The 26,192-nt window shown below is 47.7% G+C and overlaps 1 long non-coding RNA gene across 4 annotated transcripts in view; it reads left to right on the top strand.

Moving 5' to 3' along the window:
- Positions 1–26,192, top strand: part of LOC147105612 (uncharacterized) — a 556,421-nt gene that overhangs the window by 445,581 nt on the left and 84,648 nt on the right. Inside the window, exon 13 of one of the 4 annotated variants that reach the window (XR_015081530.1) lies at positions 21,154–21,228. The exons of 2 other annotated variants lie outside the window; for them this stretch is intronic. This is a non-coding gene — a long non-coding RNA (uncharacterized LOC147105612). Of the gene's footprint in view, positions 1–20,945; positions 21,127–21,153; positions 21,229–26,192 lie in introns of those variants that run through there. One more of the 4 variants, XR_015081531.1, reaches the window with a different exon arrangement.

Genomic DNA, 26,192 nt, shown 5'->3' with positions numbered 1-26,192 from the left:
AGAGCACAGCGAGTTATTGGGGGTAATTCTGACTTTGTGCGATAGTGTAAAACGAACGATAGTGAAACGGCAGCCCATTTTACATCCAGCCTGATATTTATTTCCATTGACATCCCACCAATGGTTGCAGGATCAGGGGGAGGTCCCATGACCTGCATCCATTCAGCAGGCTAGGGGCGCATCTGGGGCATGTCAACCACCCCCCCCCCCCCCACCATAAAAGGCTGGAAAGTCTGCCCAAAAAGTCATAAGTAGGGGTGGGGGGGGGGAAACAGTCGTACCGATACTCCTGTAGGAATGCATTAGATCTCCCCGCAGCCTTCTTGTAAAGGAGGCCACTTCGATCTTTCAAAGGAAGATTTCACTGACAGATCTTTGGGAGTCCAGGACCCCCTTGTGGGCCCTACATGTGCCGAGTCTCACCAGGGGTACCAGAACCAACCAATGGCCATGCCCTCACGATGAACTAGGGTGCATGAACGCCGGTGTTCAGAGTCCCTGCTCTCCCTTATTTTTTACATAGAATTTAAAGCACAGAAATAGGCCATTCGGTCTGTGGGTCTCCCATCCTACTTTACCTAACCCTATCTGAATATCCTTCTATTCCTTTCTCCCTCGTGTGCTTATCTAGCTTCCCCTTAAGGGCATCTATGCTATTCACCACAAGTACTCCATGTGGTAGTGAGATCCATGTTCTAACCATTCTCTGAGTAAAGAAGTTTCTCCTGAATTTTTTTATTGGATTTATTAGTGACTATCTTATATTTATGGCCCTAGTTTTGGACACCCCCAAATTTTCTCTACACCTACCCTATCAAACGCCTTCATAATTTTAAAGACCTCTATTAGGTCTCCCCTCAGCCTTGTAATTGGGTTCTGACACAGGGGCCAGCCATTCTGACAATACCTCCACCTACATTACAGCAGGAGTCTGCGGGTTTTTCAGGGTCGCGTGGGAGAATGCCAGGCTCGGATTAAAAGCCATGATGTGGAGATGCCGGTGTTGGACTGGGGTGGACAAATGTGAGAAGTCACACAACACCAGGTTATAGTCCAACAGCTTTATTTGAAATCACAAGCTTTCGGAGCGCTGCTCCTTCGTCAGGTGAAAGCTTGTGATTTCAAATAAAGCTGTTGGACTATAACTGGTGTTGTGTGACTTCTCGGATTAAAATGTCCAGGAGTCCGAAGGGAATCTTTGAGTACTTTGCAAACCTGGGTGACACCGCATTGCAGTTATATTCTTTACTGTGTCAAGCCCAAGATGTGTGAGACTGCCTCCCTCAGGGAGTCTCAGTGCTTCGCTCCGCGATCAGATCAGGTTCTGGATTAATACGGCAACTATAGCATCATTGCGAAGTGGAAACTGTTTTACAACAATGTTAATGTTGTAATGAAAACACACCATTAAAAATGGTTTTGTTTGAAACAATTGTTTCCAATTCAAACCAAAAGACCCACTGTCTAGAGAAGAGGTGACTGATCAGTGGCCACAAAGTGAATCAACTGCTCATAGAATCTTACAGCACAGAAGGAGGCCATTCGGACCATCGTGTCTGTGCTGGTTCTTTGAAAGAGCGATCCAATTAGCCCCACTCCCCTGCTCATTCCCCATAACCCTGCAAATTTCTCCTTTTCAAGTATAGTGTGGCTGCTGTCACTGATATCCTGTGCTGTGTGTTGGCTGGTGAACTGATTGCGTGGGTCAGTAGGAACAGTAAGTGATTTTTATCTTGAAACCTAAGTCCCAATTTTAGCTGCCAGTGGGATTTGTGCAGGCAGGAGATGAAGCAGAGATGAGATGGATTCAGTCCAGCCCCCCGCAATGTGAGGCAAGGGAGATTTTAGTGCCAAGGCTTCAGCTACATGACCCACGTCAGTCTCCTGCCCGAGCCCACCGGGAAGCGCTCACTGGCTGGTGGACAAGAGAACGATTCACGTAGTAGGAGGCCCTTGCCGGAGATCTGACAGAATGATCCCTAGCAGTCAGGTAAGTGGCTGGAGGAGGGGTCGGGAAATCATCATGGTCAGGGAGAGGGAAGGAAGCCTGGGGAGGAGAGACCCAAGCTTCCCTTGCAGAGCTCTGAGGAGCAATCCTGCTCCTCCTGGCCCAAAAGGAATCCAAATAAAAATGAAATATACTATCTTTTCATGGCTCTTCTGGCCCCGCTCCTGTTTGACGCCATGTTGTTCTGGCAGGCTCACCGTGCCCTCGTGCTAAAATTTCAATCGGGCCCTGATGACACAATCAGAGCCGAATCTGCATGTTTAAAGCAGGACCCCGCTACCTCCCCACAGGTGTCCAAACTCGTCTGCTCAAAAGAGCAGGTTAGAATTCCAACCCGTGGGAAGGCAGTGGGAAGGCAGTGGGATTGCATTGGGTAAGTCACCACGGCCATTTTAACTGCCAGCTCGCCCGGTTTCCCAAAGGAACAAGGGCTGAAGGGGAGGACCCAGATTTAAAAAAATACACCCAGGTACGCTTGCCCTCTGTGCCTCCTCTGTCTCTATGCCCAATGCCTCTTGAATCCCATGACAACTCTACACCATTATCCTGCCCCCGCCCCCGCCCCTGCCAGATAATCCGCTGGACAGAGAATGGCTGCAGGTACCCAGAGCTGTGCTTCTGTATCAGGCAAGCCCAGCTGAGCCCAGCACAGCCCAGTGCCTGAGCTGCACTGGCACCATTATCAGCTCCTACATGTCTTATGCCTAGAGTCTATTAGACCGAAGTGTTAAAAAGTAATTTGCTTGTTGGAGAGGAATGCCATATAAATTTCTGTTTGGCATACAAATATTTTTTTTCATGTTATGTACTTTCTTTCAGTTATGCTTACTGTCAGATGGTTTGTTATTGCATGTTACACAGTCTACACGAGGGAAAGGATTAGTTTACGCAGAAGCAGAATGAGGTGCAGCCCATCTGCATAGGCTTTCCTTCCCTGATAATGAAGTGGATAAATGCGTAGTAATTCAACCCTGAGCAGCGTGACGTAGGGAAGTATCAGGCAAGCCTTGCAGTCAGCAGAAATAAACCCCACCAGAGATCAAATTACAAACAATCAGCAAACATTGAGTATTTGGGCCATATTCATTCAACTTTTATTTCAAGCAGAGAATGCGCGGAAAGGCACAGGTGTATTAAGTTATTTAAATTGTCTCCGTATTTGTAAATATTTTAGTAGCTGTGTATTGCATTTCTGGCTGAGTGTCCAGAACATAAAATGACCTGTGTGGCAGATCTCCTAATTATTATCTCTCTCCACGGATGTTGCCTGGCCTGCTGAGTTTTTCCAGCATTTTCTGTTGTTATTTTGGATTTCCAGCATCTGCTGTATTTTGCTATCATCCTAATTATTATCACCTGGTTTCAGCTTTGCTAGTCTGGATATCAGCACTGCAAGTTTTTTTATTTGATTAATTTTCTTCACAAATGTCATTTTTTCTCTTAAATATTCCCCCCCCCCCTGTAATTTTGAATCTAAAATCAGTTAACTTGATAAAAAGGGCTTCTAAAAGAGCCTCAACTCCAGGTACACACACACCGACACCCCTCCGCTTTTTGATCCTTGCCAGGCTCAGAGCCTCCCAGCACTGATCCCCCCCAGTCCAGCTCACACCATGCAATTCCCTCAGTCAGACTACAGTACTAAAAACAATGGGCTGGCTAGGAGGAAATACAACAGTTGGTAATGCACAGAAGCTGAATTAACCATCATCAGTTCTTAATCCAGCATGCTTCAGTGATTTTGTTTTTCCGACTGTGTTTATTCATGAATTCAGCTTTCCCGCACATCAAGCTCACTAAACTCTCCAAAACCTTAAATATGTCACGGGCACTCACTGTTTAAACACATGTATTCAAAACAAACCTACATTTATAGAGTAAGGGAATAAAAAGAAAGATGCAAGTACTGATGGTGAGATTCCCTCTTTAAAGTGAAAGTAAATCAGACTTGTGACCTATGAAACTTAAATGGGGCTCTCTGTTTCGCGTTCAGTACAAAAAATTAGGAAGCAAAATGTACACGAATCAGGCATGGCACTTCCTCTTCAAGGCATGTGTGATGATATGTCACGGTGCATAAAGGATTCTGGACAGCTGTCAGGAAGTAACAGGACAGTAATCCAATTGAGGGGGTTCCAATGACATCATAATCCTTGAGAATGAAGTGGATTGCTATCCGAATAACAGCCATCTTGTATTGTTTCTGATACCGAGAGGATGGAGAATTCTCAGTCTGTTATAACATTTATAACATTTCTTGTCAGCTACAGGGAACTTTGGTTTATCCGAAGGTTAAAAGTCCGGAAAGCTCTATCTACCGGCAAAATTCAGGAGCCGTTTCCTATAAGTATTTTTACTTCTCGTTGCTTTTTTTTTCCCAGTCAGGCTCTGCAAGGTCTGTAGCTAAGCAACAGCTTCGGCTAGAGACGCTTTTAAGCTGCAGCCGACTGTTTTGAAGCTGTTGCTAAGCAACAGGGCTTGTTGATTCACACGGAGCTGAAAATCTCCGTATGTTTCAACATGTCCGGCAGTTTTGCTCTAACGGCAACAGCTCGGTCCCGTCGGTGCCGGATATCACAAAGTTTCCTGTACTTTGTAATTGTCAAGCCAACAATCAATTTTTTGCTCTCCCTCATTGGTTAAGTGTTACAAGCCGCCTTGTTACTCCTCTTCCTAATTGGTTAGTTTCTACTTTTGTTATTGACCAATCAGATTACAGAAAATCTTTCTTTTCATTTCTATTTTCTCCCTAATCATGTTCCAGTTAAAGAATTCTCCACCATACAGCTGCAAAAACAGTTTAACACCTGCTCCATTATATACCCTTAAACATAAAACTTTATCGCACAATAGACACATAAAAGTTCACAAATTGCAAATCCACCCACCAGCTTGGGTCGAATAAGGACCTCCCCTTCCACAAGCAGCACAATGCACCCCCTAAATCTCTGAACAGCCTCAACTCTGAGCGTACCCTCACCACTATACTTCTTGATCCATACCCAGCCATCCTACTGCCCACAGTTGGGGGACTCCAACACCAAGGGCTGGATTTTGTCATTGGGGCGGGCTGGGGTCGTGTCATCCACATTTCATGTTATTCACCCGATTCCAAATCAATGTGGGAGAATGATGCGATTTTCACATAATTGGGCAATTGAGTTCCAGCGGTGGGAACCCATAGCCCAATTAGTTTTTTCAGTCTGAAACTCATCTCTGATGACATCATCATTGCTGCTGCATTTAAGGTCTGCAAGAAGCCTTGCTTCTTCTGCAGGCTGCCAACCTTTTGGCCTTTGCAGTGAGAGGGACCTGGAGGCAGAATGAGCAGTGGGAGACCTAAGTCTGCTCCCAGATTTGATGACGTCGCCCTGCAAGCTTTGGTAGAGGGAGCAAGAGCTAGTAAGGAGGTGCTCTTCCCTTCTTCAGGGAGGAAGAAGCCTCCCCAGCAGACCAAGGCTGTGTGGATCCAGGTGGCCCAGGAGGTCAACTCGTTGTTGATGATCTGCAGAACCTGGCTTCAGTGCAGGAAGAGGTTTCATGACATTCTGCGCACTGGAAAAGTGAGTATGACTTTCCCATCACCCTCAATCTGATCCTCATTGCCTCTCCTCATCAGCACTCAGCTTTAGCAACCTCTTCCTCCACATCCCACTTGACACTAACATCCCTGCACCCTTACCCATTCCCTCTCTCTCTATGGTCACATTCACCTAACTATTCGACTATGCAGCCCTCACACTCCCTATCACTGTGATGCTATGAAAACAACTTACAAATCACAGGGAGGGCCCTTGGTCTTGCCAACTCACTCTATCTTTGTCTCCTTCTAACCATCAATGATATGGATTCTCTATACGCACTCCTTCATTCTCACTCAAGCTCCACTTGTCTCCCTCATTGCAGGAAAAGAGAGCTCACAATATGAGGGAAAGAGCGAGGACAGGAGGAGGGCCACCCTCAGTAGCCCACCTCAGCCCTTGGGAGGAGGCGGTCCTGGAGATCGTGGGACTCGAGGACGATGCGCAAGTGGGGGACGGACAGATGGGTGCATCAGAGAAAGCTGGTGACAGAATAGTTTTTCATCTCATTGACATTGCATGAGTCGCTGATAATGATTCTGAAGCTCTAACAGATGGACTTATGATCATCTGCAATATGCAATGTGCATGTAACCTTGGCCTCACATCTCTGACTCTTTCCTTTACTCCCCCACAGGACCATCACAAGCACCCGTCCCCACTATCCAGGTGGAACAGCCTGAGCCTCCAGACTCCTCAGAGGAAGCTGCAACCTCTGAGGGTGCAGCGTCAGCAGAATTCAGCCAACCCAGCATCAGCGCAGACACTCACACCTCGGTGGGACCATCGCGAGATAGAGTAGTGTTGTCACCTGGTGTATCACAGCTCACAAGCGAGCATCAGCAGATTGTGGAGACAGGGACAGCAGTGGAGAGTCCTAGTCAGAGGGCGCAGGACTCTCCCAGCTTGGCTCAGCTGCATTTCAACCCTCTGCCTCTGGGTCCATCCAGAAGAACAGCGGTGCTGGAACTCCAGGAACAGGTGCAGGAGTCTCTGGCAGGTTTTGTCTCCAGGGTCGCTGCAAGTGTGGAGTGAATGGAGGAGTCCATTGCGAACATGAGCAGAGCCTTTGTGGAGTCATTGGCGCATGAATGCAGCACCATGGAAAGGATGGCAACCTCCGTGGAAAGGATGGCTACAGTAGACGAGAGGATGGCTATGGCCATGGAGGAGCTAAGTCGCCAGAGTGTAGAAAACATGGTGAGTAACATCTCTGGAGGAGCGATGGCCATCTATTGAATGGAGAAACCAGACCTTCATGGAAGTTCTTCTGAGTAGGACTGCCAGTGCAGATACGGGCCCCCATGGCCCCCCTGATGTGCAGCAAGGTGCTCTCAAGCCACTTGCAAGCGCTGAGGTGGACCTGACCCATGAGAGGGATGTTGGTGGCAGAGAACAAGGAAGTGGGGGCCCCTCTCCAAGTGCTCTTACTTCCATGCCACTGCCAAGTCCTCGGTCAGAGCCCCACCAGAGTCCCCACCCAACTGAGATCGGCGTCTCAACCCCTGCACAGCCACAGGAGCAGCATACTGTTGCCGAGCCCTCACAGGTTCGCAACCCCAGAGGACGCCCACCAAAGGTGTCGAGACAGGAGCAGCAAGAAAGTGAGCAAGGGGCTTCTACATCTGCTGAAGCCACAGGGGAAGCACCACGTAGGAGCACGCGTAAGAGAAAGATACTGCACAAATAGTCACAAGGGTAGTCACTTGGGTGAAATGTTGTGTTTATTTTTAAAATGCCATCAGTTGGTTATTGTAAATAAAAAATCTGATGGCAACTGTTGCAGTTGTGCCGTGTGTCATTTCGCAAATGGGACTTCCACATTGAGGGCTTAGGATTACTTGCAATTGTCAGTATGGTGGTCAAATTGCTAGGAATCTGCTGGCTCTTAGCCATTGTCGATGCTCTGGTAAGAAGGTGCGAGGCATAAGTGCTTGATTGGCTAGGCTAAGCAAATCTGGCCAAGATGAGTGCGCTCCTTGCATCCTGGGCAGCAATGTTCTCGTGTACTGCTGCCACTGGTCGATGGGCCTCTGCAATATGTTCGTTTTCGCTTTCCTCCTCCTCCTCATCTGAGGAGGATATGTGAGGAGCCACTTGGTCCTCAGGAATCTGCAAGACACGATGCTGTGCCATGTTGTGAAGTGCACAGCAAACCACGACGATTCTAGAGACCCTGGCTGCTGAGTACTGCAGGGCTCCACCTGATCTATCCAGGCATCTGAAACGCATCTTCAGCATGCCGATGGTTTGCTCAATTATGGATCTGGTGGACATGTGGCTGTAGTTGTAGCTCTCCTCAGCTTCGTTGGATGGGCTCCTCAATGGCGTCATTAGCCACGTCTTCAGGGGATAGCCCTTGTCTCCAAGTAGCCATCCGTTAAGTTGGTCTGGCGGACTGAAGAGCGGAGGCACACTTTTAAAATCAAGAATTATTTAAAATTCAGTGAAAATGCACTTGAAGAACTGTTGAACCAGTTGCCAGTAATGACTTGAAATGTGACTTCTGTGACTGTGGGGCTAGAGGCTCAAGACTGGGGAGGTTGTGGCTTAAGGTCTGGTCATGGCAAGGTGGGCTTGTGGTGGTTGGGGAGTGGGGTCTATCCATGGCCTCCTTGTATTTCTCACCTACATGCTGCCCCTTGGTAAAATCATCTGAAAACACATCAGGTTCTACATGTATGTTGACGACACCCAGCTCTACCTCACCACTACCTCTCTCGATCTTCCTTAAAACTTGCCTCTTCAACCAAGCTTTTGGTCACCTGTCCTAATGTCTCTGTCTTTGGTTGGTGTCAATTTTTATCTGATTACATTCCTGTGAAGCACCTTGGGACATTTTGCTATGTTAAAGGTGCTATATAAATGCAAGTGGTGGTTATTGTTCGGTGGGGAAGGGGGAACCAGTTGGGTTGGGGGAACACCCATCCAAGGCAGCAGCAGGAAAGGGGCAAACAACATTGAGGCAATGAGGGTCGTGGTGGGGAGAGGCGGTGGATCGGTCACTGCGATGGGCTCCAGTTGCGGTGAGAGGTAGTAGAAGTGAATAAGCGGACAGCATTGACCTATAGACTGAACTTTAACAGATCCAAAGCAGGTGACAGCATCACACCACCACCTATCTTGGAGATAAAGGTCAGAAGTAAATGTGCAATGTTGCCAGCTGCGTGGAGGGACCAAGCTGGAGGGTTTCATCAGAGGTAAGTAAGCTGAACAGGCAAAATTAATTGTGACAGAAAAGTGTGATGGAAATAGTGTGATTAAAAAGCATGGCGGAAATAGGTGTGGCAGGGATGAGTTACAGGAAGTAAGTGTGACATTTGCAGGAAGTGCCTGCATACACAAGACTTTTACTATATTACAAGCAGATCTTCTGTAGCATTGCTCATGGTGAATTGGAAGATGTGCTGCATTATAATAACTGAGACGGGAAAAGTATTTCAGGAAGTAAGTGTGACCGTTATATAAATTGCACGCAATACAAAAGTCTATTAATACATTCTAGATAGATAGGGAAGAGAAAAAATTAGGAAAATTATAGTTTTTACCAGTGCAAGAAACATTCTCGTACCCCAGGTCTGAAAACAACAGTGGATTGGCAATTGAACTGCACAGTACCCTTCTGATGTTTTCATGGTTTCCTATTCATATCGACAGTGCTATAACAGTTTCCATTGCATCTTGGAATAATTATGGATAGTTGAAAGTTTGCTTTGGCATTTCTTAACAATGACGTACCACAAATATTAGCTTAGTATCACATCTGTGCTGGCAGTGCCTCTATTTAGACTGACAAGTACCATTGAATATTCTGAACTCAGAACTATTAATTCCTTATTTACTTTGTAATTTGGTGTACTTTTTGAAAAATCAAAGTTTATTTAGTTTGGGATGTGGGATGGATTTCTCGGTTTGAAAGTACGGTACTGTGGATTGTGCTGAACAGCTAATGTCTGACCAATAAAGTTTCTCTAAATTTCTACTTGCCATAAGCTTCGTAGCTGGATTTGAAACCGGAGCCTGAGCTCCAAATTTATTCATGAGCTCATCTTTAATAAATCTCATCTTCCAGGCTTCCTGAAGCAGGTCAGGTTGACCTAGTTTTTGAAGCTCCTTTCTGAAATGATACGGTAATCATAAAAAAAGTCAAATCCCACGCGAGTTGTAAATAATTATGATAGATTGTTGCTGTGCACCTTATAGTCACTATGTGTATTACTGTAATGATGTTCCTCTGTCACACAGATAAAGATGTGACTTGTGGACATTGTGTGTGAGTATGTATGTGCAGGTGAAGGTATAAGTGTGTGTGTATATACGTATGTGTAGGTGTGTACGTGCGTATGTGTAGGTGTATGTGTGTGTGTAGGTGTATGTGTGTAGGTATGTGTAGGTGTATGTGTGTGTAGGTGTGTGTAGGTGTATGTGTGTGTGTATGTGTGTGTAGGTGTGTGTAGGTGTATGTGTAGGTGTGTGTAGGTGTATGTGTGTGTAGGTGTGTGTAGGTGTATGTGTAGGTGTATGTGTAGGTGTGTGTAGGTGTGTGTAGGTGTATGTAGGTGTGTGTAGGTGTATGTGTGTGTAGGTGTGTGTAGGTGTGTGTGTGTAGGTATGTGTAGGTGTATGTGTGTGTAGGTGTATGTGTGTGTAGGTGTGTGTAGGTGTATGTGTGTAGGTATGTGTAGGTGTATGTGTGTGTAGGTATGTGTAGGTGTGTGTAGGTGTATGTGTGTGTAGGTGTGTAGGTGTATGTGTAGGTGTGTGTAGGTGTATGTGTGTGTGGGTGTGTGTAGGTGTGTGTGTAGGTGTATGTGTAGGTGTGTGTAGGTGTATGGGTGTAGGTGTGTGTGTAGGTGTATGGGTGTAGGTGTGTGTGTAGGTGGGTGTGTAGGTGTGTGTAGGTGTGTAGGTATGTGTAGGTGTAGGTGTGTGTAGGTGTATGTGTAGGTGTGTGTAGGTGTATGGGTGTAGGTGTGTGTGTAGGTGGGTGTAGGTGTGTGTGTTTTGAGGAGAAGAAAAAGCAATAAAATATCTCTCGAAATATTTTTTGAAAATGTTCATCCATCTTATTTTGCCAATAACCCACGAACACTGTAATAAAATAAAGGTGAATTTCTGTAGCGTTTCTTCCACTCATTCCCCATCGATACAAAGGAAGAGCCCTGGAAACCCTGGAAAATGACAAAGGCCATTTACACTGTATCTCCAGAGTTTCCGTGGCTCGTCCACTGAGGTTACGGTGAATGGGTGAGAGAACCCGACGGGAATTCACCCTCCAAATTTCTAACATAACAAATATAAAAAAGGTTAAATAGTCCACAGTAAAATCATTAAAATTACCCATACAATTACTTTCTCTATATTTGAAATTTCTTCCACAATGATTCCCTTCAGAGATTGCCCATCATACAGGCCCCTGAGACTTGAGTTAACGGGGCTTCCCACAGCTATCACTATACCAACTATCTACTTCATAAATAGGCTAAATATAGAATACTGCAATTCCTCACGTACCCCAGAGTCATGTGGTGCAAGCATTGTGTGATTACAACTGCCAGAATTTAATTAAGTATGACTCCCTTCTGACACCATATTTTGGAGTGGGATGTATGTAACACACCAAGACTTTCATGTCAGATAGCAAAACTGGCATTTACAGAACATGCTAATACTTGCTGTTTATAATTCTGTCCTCCACTACTCCCCCCCCCCCCCCCCACCACACACACACACACAATGACAGCACCAAGGACCAAGAGAGTTTTTGATAGTAACTGTGCCTAATGTTCCCTCTAATTTTTTTTTGGCCGCACGGCCCCTTTAAGGAGCTGCGCAGCCCATTCAAAAATCCGTGCATGCGCAGTTTTTGCATTTAAAAGCCGGTGAGCCGGCTGCACGGCTATGCAACTTAAAGGGAACAACAACTGTGTCCATCCCTATCCACTCCAACCCTGCTTTGATTTGGGCCTCATGTCACGTTCCATCTCTGGTTCTGCTCAGGCCGAATGTCCCACTCCATCCGTAGAACCATAAATATTTGCAGCACAGAAGGGGGCCATTTGGCCCATTGTATCTGTGCCATCTCTTTGCTAGAGCAATCATAAAACCAATCCCACTGCATTTCTCTTTCCCCAGAGCCATCAGCAGGAAATAAAGGAAACTACGATGGTCTGAGGAGCGAGTTGGGTAGGATTGATTGGGGAATGGCACTCAAAGGGTTGATGGTGGAGAGGCAATGGCAAACATTCAAAGACCGAATGGATGAGCTACAGAATTTGTTCATCCCAGTTTGGCATAAAAATAAAACAAAAAAGGTGACTCAACCGTGGCTAACAAGGGAAATTAGGGATAGCATAAGATCCAAGGAGAGGGCATATAAATTGGCTAGAAAAAGCAATAATCCTGAGGATTGGGAGCAGTTTAGGAGTCAACAAAGGAGGACAAAGGGATTAATTAAGAAAGGGAAAATAGAATATGAGAGTAAGCTAGCAGGAAACATAAAAACTGACTGTAAAAGCTTTTATAGATATGTGAAGAGAAAAAGATTGGTGAAGTCAAGCGTAGGTCCCTTACAGTCAGAATCAGGGGAATTTATAATGGGAAACAAGGAAATGGCAGAACAACTAAATACATACTTTGGTTCTGTCTTCACAAAGGAGGACACAAATAACCTCCCAGAGATGCCGGGGAACATAGGGTCTGATGAAAGGGTGGAACTGAAAGAAATCAGTATTTGTAGGGAAATGGTGTTAGGAAAATTGATGGGACTGAAGGCCGATAAATCCCCAGGGCCTGATGGTCTACATCCCAGGGTACTTAAGGAAGTGGCCCGAGAGATAGTAGATGCATTGCTGGTCATCTTCCAGAACTCGATAGACTCTGGAACGGTACCCATGGATTGGAGGGTAGCTAATGTTACCCCACTATTCAAAAAAGGTGGTAGAGAAAAAGCGGGGAATTATAGACCGGAAAGCCTGACATCGGTAGTGGGGAAAATGCTAGAGTCTATTATAAAAGATGTAATAGCAGAGCACTTGGAAAACAGTGACCGGATCGGACAAAGTCAACATGGATTTACAAAAGGTAAATCATGCTTGACTAATCTACTGGAATTTTTTGAGGATGTAACTGGTAAAATAGATAAGGGAGAACCAGGATGCAGGAAGGATGTTTCTGATGGCCGGGGAGTCCAGAACCAGGGGTCATAGTCTAAGGATAAGGGGTAAGCCATTTAGGACTGAAATGAGGAGGAATTTCTTCACCCAGAGAATGGTGAACCTGTGGAATTCTCTGCCACAGAGGGCGGTGGAGGCCAGTTCATTAAATATATTCAAGAAAGAGATGGATATATTTCTTGAGGCTAAAGGGATCAAGGGATATGGGGAGAAGGCAGGGACAGGGTACTGAAATTGAATGATCAGCCATGATCTCATTGAATGGCGGAGCAGGCTCGAAGGGCCGAATGGCCGACTCCTGCTCCTATCTTCTATGAATCTATGAGGGGGGTTGGAGCACAGGAAGGGTGCAGGGAAATTAAGTGGGGGTTATAACCTGAGGGTAGGGAACAGAGCAGTTGGCAAAGTGAGAGTTGGCTTGGCAGAGAAACCCCAAACTAAAGCAGGAATAAATATTTGAAGCATAGGAATTTGGGCCTTGCTTCTCACTCCGGCTTCCACGTCACCAGCCAGCTGCTCTGTTCTCTACCCTCAGGTTACATTCCCCACTCAATTGCCCTGCTCCCTTCCTGCTGGCGCACCATTCCACGGCCCATGCCCTGGACTATGTGTGAGAAATGTCATGGGACATGTACTGGTATTTAAAATAAAGACCAAAGATGTGCAGTTCCCCACATGGCAAATCCCCAGTTCTGACATCACTAATACAGGAGTGTCAAGAGGAGAGCTGAAGCACTTCTCACAGGAGAAGCAAATCATCCAGCATCACTCTTATGCATCTACTAGGAATTGGTTGAAGAGTGACAAAAGAAGAGTCCTGGGAGCAGGTCACATGTGACTCAGAGAAAATAAAGTCAATTTTAGAAATGGAGATTAAAAAATTTGCAAAAACTGAAAATAAAGAATGAATATTGTGTAGAATCATACTGTCGTAGTGTGGGACTATTGATAGGATAGCACGGATCCAGCAGGGATGGAATTAACAGGCAGGTGTGATGGTTGGGCAATTTTGATCACGATATGCAACAAGACAATGGCAAAGAGCATGTTTGAGTAGGTTTGAAGTTGCAAGACAGTCAGACTATGGAATTGCTGCTGTGCGGAATCATAGAGAAATGTTTTTACTGCATTCTGGAGCCTTAATCCGGACTCAATGGGGTAATTTTGACTTTGTGCGATAGCGTAAAACAGGCAGTATAGATTCAGCCATCCATTATACATCTCTCCTGATTTGCAGCTCCATTGAAGAAAATTGGGAAAGATGTAAAATGGGCGGCTCAATCGATATCGCCCGTTTTACACTGTTACAGTCAAAATGACCCCCAGTGTGAGTGAGGCTGCAAGCTTGTAGTAGAGCTGCTCTATATACATAGTTTCATTTATATGTTTCCTAGATGATATTCTGTATATCGCATGCAATATACGAGCAAACTGATTTCTACATTTTTCCCTTTATTTAACACGGTGACTTAGACATCCTGCTGGTGGAACATAACATGCAATGGACAGTAGGTAATGGGAAATCTAGGACCTGTTTACCTGAGCGAATCCTGGCACTGGTCCTGTTCACTCATGGGTTTATGCCAGGCTAATTCAAAGTGAGAACTCAGCAAGTTTACACTGGCACTCGGAGGCAGGATTGAGTTCGATGTTAGTCCATGGTTGCCAGTTCAAATGGAGTAAAAGTATGAGACACAGTGTAACTGTAAACCACACTCAGGCCTTTTTATGAACTGACACTAATCTAACTTGTTCCAGCCTTTCAATCAGTGACAGCAACAGGCCAGATGCAGCATGGAGCTGACAATAGCCTCGATTTTAAACCTTTTGGCTGATCAACTAAACTGCGGCTTTCTGTCATTTTTCTGTAAATGGCTGAACTGTTCTCCCTAAATTCTGCTGGTTAGTTATTCCGTCAGAAAAATGTGTTGCACCAGTACATCTTTTTCATTTCATAAACAGCATTCCTTTTGAAGTCTTCTGCCTGCTATATATACTGTACTATGATTTTCGCACGGTACCCGTGTACTATCATAGCAACAGGAGTAGGCCACTCAGCCCCTCGAGCCTATTTCACCATTCAATCAGATCATGGCTGATCTGTATCTCAACTCTACCCGCCTTGATTTCGTAACCCTTAATAATCTTACCTAACAAAAATTTAGCAATCTCAGTTTTAAAATTTTGAATTGACCGAGTCTCAACAGCTTTTTGAGGGTGAGAGTTAACCACCCTTTGTGTGAAGTGCTTTCTGACATCATCCCTGAATGACCCAGCTCTAATTTTAACCCCTTGCTCTGGACTCCCTCACCAGAGAAAATAATTCCTCTCTATCAACCCTATCGAATCCTTAAATCATCTTAAACACCTGAATTAGATTACCCTGTAATCTTCTATACTCAAGGGAATACAAACCTAATCAAGGCAACCTGTTCTCATAATTTAACCCTTTCAGCCTCATTAATTTGATGCGAATACTGCAGGTTTGTTTTTATTGAGAAACCAAAGTGAAAGGCCAAGGTTCATACTGCAGAAACATAGAAGATAGGAGCAGGAGTAGGCCATTCGGCCCTTCGAGCCTGCTCCGCCATTCAATGAGATCATGGCTGATCATCCAAATTCAGTACCCTGTCCCTGCCTTCTCCCCATATCCCTTGATCCCTTTAGCCTTAAGAAATATATCCAACTCTTTCTTGAATATATTTAATGAAATTGGCCTCAACTGCCTTCTGTGGTAGAGAATTCCACAGGTTCACCACTCTCTGGGTGAAGAAATTCCTCCTCATTTCAGTCCTAAATGGCTTACCCCTTATCCTTAGACTATGACCCCTGGTTCTGGACTCCCCGGCCATCAGAAACATCCCTCCTGCATCTAGTCTGTCCAGGCCTGACAGAATTTTATCGGTTTCGATGAGATCCTCTTTCAATCTTCTAAACTCCAGTGAGTATAAGCCCAATCGACACAATCTCTCCTCATACGTCATTCCTGCCATCCCAGGTATCAGCCTGGTGAATCTTCGCTGCACTCCTTCCATGGCAAGAACGTCCTTCCTCAGGTAAGGCGACCAAAACGGCACACAATATTCAAGGTGCAGTCTCACCAAGGCCCTGTACAACTGTAGCAAGACATCCTTGTTCCTGTACTCGAACCCTCTTGCTACGAAGGCCAACATACCATTTGCCTTCTTAACCGCCTGCTGCACCTGCATGCTTACCTTCAGCGACTGGTGCACAAGAACACCCAGGTCTCTTTGCACTTCCCCTTCTCCCAATCTATTGCCATTCAAATAATAATCTGCCTTCCTGTTTTTGCCACCAAAGTGGATAACCTCACATTTATCCACATTATAGTGCATTTGCCATGTTTCTGCCCAATCACCCAACCTGTCCAAATCGTACTGGAGTTTCACAACATCCTCCTCACAGCATACCCTCCCACCCAGCTTTGTGTTGTCTGCAAATTTGGAGATATTACATCCAATTCCCTCGTCCAGATTATTAATATATATTGTGAACAGCTGGGGTCCAAGGACCGATCCCTGCGGCACCCCACTAGTCACCGCCTGCCACCCGGAAAACGACCTGTTTATTCCAACTCTTTGCTTTCTGTCCACCAACCAGTTCTCTATCCAAGTCAATAACTTGCCCCCAATCCCATGTGCCTTAATTTTGCACGCTAATCTCTTATGCGGGACATTATCGAAAGCCTTCTGAAAGTCCAAATACACCACATCCACTGGTTCTCCCTTATCTATTTTACCAGTTACATCCTCAAAAAATTCCAGTAGATTAGTCAAGCATGATTTACCTTTTGTAAATCCATGTTGACTTTGTCCGATCCGGTCACTGTTTTCCAAGTGCTCTGCTATTACATCTTTTATAATGGACTCTAGCATTTTCCCCACTACCAATGTCAGGCTTACCGGTCTATAATTCCCCGCTTTTTCTCTACCACCCTTTTTGAATAGTGGGGTAACATTAGCTACCCTCCAATCCATGGGTACTGTTCCAGAGTCTATAGAGTTCTGGAAGATGACCAGCAATGCATCTACTATTTCTCGGGCCACTTCCTTAAGTACCCTGGGATGTAGATTATCAGGCCCTGGGGATTTATCGGCCTTCAGTCCCATCAATTTTCCTAACACCATTTCCCTACAAATGCTGATTTCTTTCAGTTCCACACTTTCATCAGACCCTATGTTCCCCGGCATCTCTGGGAGGTTATTTATGTCCTCCTTTGTGAAGACAGAACCAAAATATGTATTTAGTTGGTCTGCCATTTCTTTGTTCCCCATTATATATTCCCCTGATTCTGACTGCAAGGGAACTACGCTTGACTTCACCAATCTTTTTCTCTTCACATATCTATAAAAGCTTTTACAGTCAGTTTTTATGCTCCCTGAAAGCTTACTCTCATATTCTATTTTCCCTTTCTTAATTAATCCCTTTGTCCTCCTTTGTTGAATCCTAACCTGCTCCCAATCCTCAGGATTATTGCTTTTCTGGCCAATTTATATGTCCTCTCCTTGGATCTTATGCTATCCCTAATTTCCCTTGTTAGCCACGGTTGAGTCACCTTTTTTGTTTTATTTTTATGCCAAACTGGGATGAACAAATTCTGTAGCTCATCCATTCGGTCTTTGAATGTTTGCCATTGCCTATCCACCATCAACCCTTTGAGTGCCATTCCCCAATCAATCCTACCCAACTCGCTCCTCAGACCATCATAGTTTCCTTTATTTAAATTGAGGACCCTAGTCTCTGATTCAACTACTTCATTCTCCATCTTAATGAAGAATTCGATCGTATTATGATCGCTCTGACCCAAGGGGCCTCGTACAACAAGATTGCTAATTAATCCTTTCTCGTTACATAATACCCAGTCTAAGATGGCCTGATCTCTGGTTGGTTCCTCGACATATTGGTCCAGGAAACCATCCCGTAAACACTCCAGGAATTCCTCCTCCACAGTATTGTTACTAATTTGGTTGGCCCAATCTATATGTAGATTAAAGTCACCCATGATGATTGCTGTGCCCTTATTGCACGCTTCTTTAATTTCCCTTTTAATGCCATCCCCAACCTCCGCCTTACTGTTTGGAGGTCTATACACCACTCCCACTAACGTTTTCTTCCCCTTAGTATTTCTGAATTCTACCCATACAGATTCCACATCATCAGAGCTAATATCCTTCATTACAATTGTATTAATCCCTTCTTTAACCAGTAATGCTACCCCACCTCCCTTTCCTTTTTGCTTATCTTTCCTGAATATCGAATACCCCTAGATGTTGAGTTCCCAGTCTTGGCCATCCTTGAGCCACGTTTCTGTAATCCCAACCAAATCATATTCGTTTAGCTCTATTTGCGCAGCCAATTCATCCACCTTATTACAAATGCTCCTCGCATTAAGACACAAAGCCTTCAGGCTTGTTTTTTTAACGCTCTTAGACCTATTAGAATTATTATTTACTGTGGCCACGTTTGATTTAAACCGTTGATTTCTCTGACTGCCACTTTTGTTTTTCTCCTTCCTATCTTTTGCTTTCATCCTTGTTTCCCTTTCCTCTGTCTCCCTGCTCAGGTTCCCAACCCCCTGCCATTTTAGTTTTAACCCTCCCCCACAGCACTAGCAAACACTCCCCCTAGGACATCGGTTCCAGCCCTGCCCAGATGCAGACCGTCCGGTTTGAACTGGTCCCACCTCCCCCAGAACCGGTTCCAATGTCCCAGGAACTTGAATCCCTCCCCCTGGCACCATTCCTCTAGCCACGTATTCATTTGAAGTTTCCTTCTATTTCTACTCTGAGTAGCACGTGGCACTGGTAGCAATCCTGAGATTACTACCTTTTGAGGTCCTGTTTTTTAATTTATCTCCTAGCTCCCTATGTTCTGCTTTTAGGACCTCATCCCGCTTTTTACCTATATCGTTGGTGCCTATATGCACCACGACAACTGGCCGTTCACCCTCCCCTTCCAAGGTGTTCTGCAGCCGCTTGGGGACATCCTTGACCCTTGCACCAGGGAGGCAACACACCATCCTGGAGTCTCATTTGTGGCCGCAGAAACGCCTATCTATTCCCCTTACAATTGAATCCCCTATTACTATAGCTCTACCCCTCTTTTTCCTCCCATTCTGTGCAGCAGAGCCACCCCTGGTGCCAGGAAGTTGGCTGCTGCTGCCTTCCTCTGATAAGCCATCCCCCCCAACAGTACTCAAAGTGGTGTATCTGTTGGAGAGGGGGATGGCCACAGGGGACCCCTGCACTACCTGCCTCTGTCTAGTACTCTGCCTGTTTGTCACCCGTTCCCTTTCTTCCTGTCCAACCTCTACCTGCGGTGTTTCCAACTCCGTAAACGTGATATTCACGATGTCCTGAGGATCGTGAATGCTCCAGTATGCATCCAATCGCAGCTCCAGTGCCGCAATGCAGTCTGTCAGTAGCTGCAGCTGGATGCACTTCCTGCACATGTAGTTGTCAGGGACACAGGAAGTGTCCCTGAGTTCCCACATAGCACAGGAGGAGCATACTACGGGGCTGGGCTGTCCTGCCCTGACTTACCCTTTAATTAATTAATTAAAATTAAATGAATCCCACCAATTTCACTTCAATTAAATGATATACTCAAAGGCCCTTGCTTAACAGTAGTCCCCGCTACACAACAGAGACCTTAGAAACCACAAAATTTAAGTTTAGAAAAATTTAGAAAGAAAATACTCACCAACCAATCACTTACCTGCTTCTTGGTGACGTCACACTTCGATTACTTTTTGCTTCCCTCTCCCGGAACCTGGATTGGTAAGCCGCCTCTGGTGCTCCCTCGCAGGTCCGCCGCCTCTCCGCTCTCTCGGGGCTCTGGGCCTCGCTGCTCGCTGCCTCGGGGCTGCTCCTTAGGTACCGCCGCCACCTCTGGTGCTCCCTCGCAGGTCCGCCGCCTCTCCGCTCTCTCGGGGCTCTGGGCCTCGCTGCTCGCTGCCTCGGGCTGCTCCTTATGTACCACCGCCGCCTCTGGTGCTCCCTCGCAGGTCCGCCGCCTCTCCGCTCTCTCGGGGCTCTGGGCACCACTAAGTTTGGCACGAGGTTAAGAGATGAGGGAAGTTAGGAAGTAGTGATCAGATGACCCCCACGCCTGGGTTATAAAAGCCTGTAGATTGTAGGAGGATGTGAAGTGTGAGGGGTGAGTTACAGCAGCAGATTGTACCACGAGTCTTGATTCGAACGCCATGGGGATGTAAGGAGGACGAGGAGTGTGCTGGGTGACATCTTTGCAGATTGAGAAATCTATGAACAGCACTGACCATAGTAGTATCAATAAAACAGAGAACAAAAAAGCTGGCAAAGGAGAGATGGTATAGAGCAGCAGATTATCAGAACAATTAGGCTGCAGTACATTCACTGGAACCCACTCAGCTTAGCGGCCAATCACTGGAGTAATGCTAATGACTTTGTTATATAAACTGGATCCACACTGATTTACTGTCCATGTCAAATAGAATTAAATGCATACACATTCCTTTCCGTAAAATGTCAAGTGCCAGTACATACGTGCAGTCCTGTAAGTACAATACAAATTGCAGTGCCAGTCAGAATATAGATTTAATGTTATTTAGTATGCTCACCTATACTGATCAACAAAGGCTCAATGAATCACAATGAGTGATAATTATGCCATAAAACAAAAGCAAAATACTGCGGATTCTGGAAATCTGAAAATACTCAGCAGGTCAGGCAGCATCTGTGGAGAGAGAAAGAGTTAACGTTTCAGGTCGATGACCTTTCATCAGAACTGGTATTATGCCATGTTTGTTTCAATTGGAGGATCACACGTTTTGTGTGGAATATTCAACAAAGTTTTACTTATTTCATGAACAATATGTGCATTCAGATCATTCAGATCTTCCTACCACTGTTTACTAAAACTGTGCGTAGAAAAAGTTTGCTATCCTTAAATGCAAGAGATGAAATTGGCATGATGTGTTGACACTGTGCATTGCAGTACCAGTGGGCACTGCCCAAGCCACGGGTCCCCACCTGTCCCTCCGCCATTCTGCCGAGTTCTCTCAGCTGAGCCAAGTAACTGAAGGGGAGCTCAGGACATCCTGGCAGGTTGCAGAGAGGGGGGAGAAAATCAGAAAGTGGCATTACCATACTACACTCATATCATTTCTCACAACTGCAGATCATCTGCCCAAGAGAGAAAGAGAAAATAAGGTGACCAAGAAATAGAAAGGAGCCAGAATGCCAAAAAAAACCAAGAGTCAGTAAGCTGAGTTGTAAATGTGACGTATATTTTATCTTTCCTGCATGTGGTGCATTTTTCTGTGTTACTTTAATGATTTTGTAACCACATAACTGGTACAAAATTTACCAACATTTTCATTGTTTAGAAAAGCCAAGGTGAATAGTCATGGCCCATAGTGCAGGATAGCACTGAATTTGGAAAACATAGGAGCAAAGTCTGGGTAAGTAAGACTAGTCATTAGTGACATCAAACTCATGTTTTGTTTACATTCTGTAGCTTGTAGGAAGATTGAGGGAGGTAAAGATATCCATAGTTTTGAAATGCAGTGAAACATTGTGAAATGTCCTAATTTCAATACTGTGAGGATGCAGAGGTGAAAGAGAATATTGGATGGCTTACTTGGAGCTTAGGAGAAACCAGAGCGATGTGTTTAGAGGAGAACTAACTATGGCAGTATTGATAAAATAGAGACAAGAAATAAAGACCTTCCATTTAAAGATTGTCTTATCACGTTTCTCAGAAACATCCCAAAACGCTTCACATTCAAAGAATTATTTTGAAGTGCAGTCATTTGTTATGTAGGCAGGCTTTCTATGTACAGCCTGGATTATGTACTCAAATACTGGAATGGGCCTTGAGCCCACAACCTTCAGACTCAGAGATGACAGGGAGCCAAAAAACTTGAATCCAAAAACTGAGGCAAGAAAGTTTAGGACTGAGAAAGAGAAGATGCAGATTAGAGGACAGAGAAGGGTGATCCATCCAATGAAAAGCTGTTCCTTGAGTCTTGGCCAGGAGTGTGAGGGTTAGAAGTGTTATCCAGATGAGAGACATATTCAAGTCCTTGACAGACTTGCGCTTTGCAGAGAGTTAAGATTTGCTAAGGAGAAATGTTTTAGCACAAAAGAACAAACCATGCTGCCTTGCAAGCAGTTTTAATCATGGAGGAGATGTGGGACTCCCATTTGAGATCAGAGATGATAAAGGGGGCAATTCTCCTGACCTTTGCTCTTGACAAAGCCCATTTTCCCGGGACACAAAGGTCAGGAAAAAGGAGCCGAGAGCTGTTTTGCCAAGTCTTCCCTCCCTTTACGTTGCCCTGGGATTTACAGGGTTTCCCCTCAGCAGTGGGATTGGTGGAGGTGGGCCGACATGGGTGAGACTAGAACTAGGGGGCATAATTTTAGAATAAGGGGCTGCTCTTTCAAAACTGAGATGAGGAGAAACTTCTTCACTCAGAGGGTAGTAAATCTATGGAATTTGCTACCTCAGAGACATTAAATAAATTTAAAATGGAGATAGACAGTTTCCTAGCTGATAAGGGAATTAGGGGTTACGGGGAGCGGGCAGGGAAGTGGACGTGAGTCTAGGTTCGGATCAGCCATGATCCTATTGAATGGCGGAGCAGGCCCGAGGGGCCTTATGGCCTACTCCTGCTCCTACTTCTTATGTTCTTAAGACACCTGCAACAGGCACAGGCCCATCACAGCTATGCTAATGAGGCAGGAGTGCACAGCTCGGGGTGCATTCCCAAGCTATCCCAGGGATATGCACCCCCAATAGGCTCACTGCCAAGAACAGACACAGGCTCTGTTCTGGAGCTAAAGTAGCCCCAGAGTTAAAAGGCAAACAGTATTCAATCCCAGGAGGACTTGTTGCTGTTCGGGCAAGGCCCTGCCAGTGCACAGAAGGGTGCTGCTTTGTGATTATACTGCCCTCTGCAGGGTAGACAGCCTGTTGTACTGCTACAGGAAAATTAGGTAGTAGGGGTGTTTCCCAGCAACTCTGTTAATGAGGTTATATTCCTCTGTGGCGACACGCCACCACTGGACACAATCCGCTCACGGCGGTACAGACAGTTTAAGCAGATGCCCCCAACCGGGGGCCCTTTCCTCCAGCAACTTGTTTCCCACAGGGACAGGCTGCCGGGAGCACTTCCTGTCTGGGGAGTATTTAAGTCAGGCGCGGGCTCTTCCAGTTCCTGTTTTGCCATGAGGCTGAAATAAAAAGCTGTACTGTTTCACTGGCTCCGGTCTCGACTCCCACGTTTGCCGCGGTAGCTCAACACTGGTGACCCCGACGCTCAGGACGAATCCTAAGCTAGCATGGCGGATACAAACGCAGTCACGGTTAAATTACCAGACTTTTGGGAAAACTTGGCCGAAGCCTGGTTCGTTCAAGCCGAGTCCAGATTCCGGCTGAAAGGCATCACAGGCGACACCACGAAGTACGACTACCTCGTCTCCTCGCTCACGTATGCTACCGTCCCCAAAGTTTGGGCAGCGCTGCAGGACCCACCACAGACTGGCAAGTACGATCATCTGAAGGCTGCGCTCCTTAAAAAATTTCAAATGTCCTCTTACCAGCGCCACTGCCAACTCCTTGACCTCCCCGGTCTCGGTGACGCTTCACCATCAGACCTGCTTTCCCACATGCTGTCCCTCACGGACGACAAGCCCCCCGGCGCCCTCTTTCGCACGCTTTTCATTTGGCAGCTTCCCGCCAGCATCCGCCCGCTCATTGTGGAGTCCGGCTCCACGGACCTGAATGACATAGCAGAAAAGGCCGACCGGCTGCTCTCTGCACAGTCCATGCGCGACGTCACGCCCGACCTCGCAGCAACGACCACGCGGTCTCCCCGGCCCACTAGGCCCGCCCGCCCTACCACTCCGGGCCACTGTTACTACCACACCCGTTTTGGCACTAGGGCCCAACGCTGCACGCCACTGTGTACCTTCAATTCCCCCCCCGCACCGGCCCCCGCGATGGCCATGGGGCAAAAGGGGCCTCTACTGTACGTCACTGACGACAGAACCAACCGCCGATTTCTGTGCGACACAGGGGCCCAGCACAGCATCACCCCTGCCTCCGCCCTCGAAATCCAACGCGGCACACGAGGTATCACGCTGGCCGCCGCCAATGGCTCGGACATCCGCACATATGGCACCCGCATGGTCACGCTCGACCTCGCGGGCCGCCGCTACCGCTGGGAGTTCCTCACCGCCAAGGTCCTCTGCCCACTCATCGGCGCCGACTTCCTACGCGCCCACGGCCTCCTTGATGACATTCCGAGGCACCGCCTCGTCGACGCCAACACTATGGCCACCATCCCCGGCGCCTTTACCCCGGACCGTTCGGCCGGCCTGATGACCTGCTGCCTCGCCAGGGCCGTGGACGAATACTCGGCACTCCTAGCCGAGTTTCCCGCCCTCACCAACCCGACCTTTTCGGCCAAAGCCGCCAAACACGGGGTGGAGCACTATATTCCCACCACCGGCCCTCCAGTTTCTGCCCACGCCCGCAGGCTCAACCCGGCTAAGCTGGAAATCGCGCGGGCCGAGTTCACCACCATGGAACAACTCGGCATCATCCGCCGCTCCAGCAGCCCCTGGGCCTCGCCCCTCCACATCGCCCCTAAGCCCGGCGGAGGCTGGCGCCCTTGTGGGGACTACCGCCACCTTAACGACGCCACCACCCCCAACCGATACCCGGTGCCTCACATCCAGGACTTCTCGGCCCGACTGGCCGGACGAACCGTCTTTTCCAAAGTCGACCTGGTGCGCGGTTACCACCAAGTCCCCGTACACCCCGCGGACATTCCCAAAACGGCCGTCATCACCCCATTCGGCCTGTTCGAGTTCCTGAGGATGCCCTTCGGCCTCAAGAATGCAGCCCAGGCTTTCCAGCGCCTTATGGACTCGGTCCTGCGGGACCTGAACTTCCTATTCGTCTATCTAGACGACATTCTCGTGGCCAGCTCCTCCAAACAGGAACACCTCGAACACCTTCGCGTCCTGTTCGGGCGCCTAGCCCAACACGGGCTCATCCTCAGCCCGGCGAAGTGCCAATTCGGCCTAACCGAGATCGATTTTCTCGGTCACCACGTCACCCCTGCTGGGGCCGTCCCCCTGCCCAACAAGGTGCAGGCCGTCCAGCAGTTCCCCCGCCCCACAACCATCAAGGGCCTCCAGGAGTTCCTCGGGATGGTGAACTTCTACAACAGGTTCATCCCCAGAGCTGCAGCCCTCATGAAGCCCCTATACGACTCCCTCCGAGGTAAATCTGGCAAGATGGTCGTAGCCTGGACCACTGACACGTCAGCCGCCTTCGATGCCACCAAAAACGCGCTCGCCGACGCCACTCTGCTCGCACACCCGAGGGCCGACGCCCGGGTCGCGCTCACCACCGACGCCTCCGACCACGCGGTCGGGGCCGTGTTCGAGCAGTGGGTTAATGGCGCGTGGCAGCCACTTGCCTTCTACAGCCGCCAACTGCGCCCCCCGGAGGTCAAATACTCCACTTTCGACCGCGAGCTTCTCGCGCTCCACCTGTCGGTCCGCCATTTCAGGTTCCTCCTGGAAGGCCGCCCCTTCACCGCGTACGTGGACCACAAGCCACTCACATACGCGATGGCCAAGCACACCGAACCCTGGTCCGCTCGGCAGCAACGCCAGCTCGCGGCCGTGTCCGAGTTTACCACGGACATCCAGCACGTCTCCGGTAGAGACAACGTTGTCGCCGACTGCCTTTCCCGTCCCGCCATCTGCGCGAATCACCTCGCGGTCGACTACGCGCAACTAGCAGCGGCCCAGCTCACGGACCCAGACCTCCTCTCGGCGGCTACCAGCCTGCCAGGGCTACGCCTAGCCAAGGTCGCGCACGGGCCCGAAGCCACGGCAGTTACTTGCGACATCACACTCAGCCAACCCAGGCCGGTCATCCCTGAAACCTGGCGCCGCCGCGTCTTCGACGTGCTCCACGGGCTCTCCCACCTGGGTTCCCGCGCGTCCGTCAAACTCCTCTCCCAGCGTTTCGTCTGGCGCGGCCTCAGCAGAGATGTTCGGACTTGGGCCACCTCCTGCCTCGCCTGCCAACGGGCTAAGGTACAGCCGCATACAAAAGCACCCCTGGGAGACTTCGAGGTACCCAGCCGCCGCTTCGACCACGTACACGTCGACATCGTCGGGCCCCTGCCGCCATCGCAAGGCCAGACTTATCTCCTCACGATGGTCGACCGCTACACACGCTGGCCTGAGGCAGCGCCGCTGACCTCCACCACCACAGCCGACATCGCCAGGGCATTCGTTAACACCTGGGTAGCGAGGTTCGGCGTACCGGCCGACATAACCTCCAACAGAGGCGCCCAGTTCACCTCCGAACTCTGGACGGCCACAGCACGCAACC

The sequence above is a fragment of the Somniosus microcephalus genome, chromosome 17 (assembly GCF_052327205.1).
Source record: "Somniosus microcephalus isolate GS21.2 chromosome 17, FLI_Smic_1.0, whole genome shotgun sequence".
NCBI lineage: Eukaryota > Metazoa > Chordata > Chondrichthyes > Squaliformes > Somniosidae > Somniosus > Somniosus microcephalus.
Note: the sequence above shows the minus strand (reverse complement) of the source record. Positions and strands in the feature narration are given on the sequence as shown.